Raw genomic sequence first — 1,325 nt, 5'->3', positions numbered from 1 at the left:
GAGAATAGTGCAACAATGAATGAGTGGAAGCCCAAAATCTCTGTAAATGTTTATGAAAATTAATAAAATATAATTATAGAAAAAAAAAGAAGCTGTTGTGAGAACATAATTCATGGTTAAAAAAGGTGTGCTTTAGTCAAGGTTGTATTCTTAGTATGGACAATTTTTCCACATTCCTTTAAGTGATATTTCTGTTGTTTTATTCCGTTTTAGTTACTCTCACACTGATCTATATAAAGATTTCTGCAAGGTTTGTATGTAGGTCTGTGTATGTTTTGTTTGTTGTGATTCCCCTGCCCCTCTAAATACTGTCTTTTAGAGAAGTCTTATTTAATTGGTTTAGACTGAAGTCTGCAAACAGCATTTTAAAAATTCTTTGATTGAGAAATTACGGGGGGGAAAAATTCTTAGGTCTGAAATGAAACTTGCTTCTTATTAATGCCAAATTGTTATTTTGAAGCATACTGATCCAATTATGTAAGTCCATTACACAAAATTCCTCAGTGGTTCTCTCTATTCAAAGACCTACAGTGCATGTAACTGCCATGCACTTCATTCTTTTTGTTCTAGTTTTCACAACTCCTGCTAATTCTTCCCTCTCTCCAAACTCTTAACTTCCATTTCTAACTTCATCTGCTAATAGTACTAAGATACTTGTTATTTCCTGTATATATCTAATTTTTCTGGCGTAAATAACTCCCTATACATCTACTAACTAAAGATGGTGTTTCAGTTACCATAAAGGAAAGATCTGGTGATCTACTTCTGAAAGGAAATAGCCATGGAAACCACATGCAATATAGTTCTTCTCTGACACACGTGAGATAACCACGAATTAGTATTAACTTGACACCTGGTTTTGAGGTTTGGTTGTGAAGAAAAAAACTTCACGCCAGTTGCAGCAAATTTTAATTAACATTAAACACATATACGGAGTACTGGGAGGAGGTTGCTACTGATGTGTTATGTACCATCGAGTCAGAACTGACTCAGGCAGTTAATTGCATGGGAGGAGACTGCCCATCTTTCTCAGCGGAGCAGCTGGTGGATTTGGACTGTGTACCTTCGATAATGCGCATCTTCTGACCACTAGACCACCAGCGCTACCTCCTGGGAGGTGGAAGAAGTGCTAACTCAAAGGCCACGCCGCCACACCTCTGTCTGTTTGAATTCATCAGCAACTCCTTGGAAGAGGGATGGGTGGGATGGGGGTGCGGCACTGGCTTGAGGGTCAGCAGCTGTGAGTTGGTTCTGATAAACAGCAATGAAATGAGTGAATGAAAAACACGTGATGTAGTGTTGTTGGGGGTTTTTTTTTAGCACTG

This window comes from Elephantulus edwardii, unplaced genomic scaffold (assembly GCF_000299155.1).
Source record: "Elephantulus edwardii isolate Elephantulus edwardi_28Jun2011 unplaced genomic scaffold, EleEdw1.0 scaffold00067, whole genome shotgun sequence".
Lineage (NCBI taxonomy): Eukaryota > Metazoa > Chordata > Mammalia > Macroscelidea > Macroscelididae > Elephantulus > Elephantulus edwardii.
The sequence above is the reverse complement of the archived record's forward strand: the minus strand, read 5'-3'. Positions refer to the sequence as shown.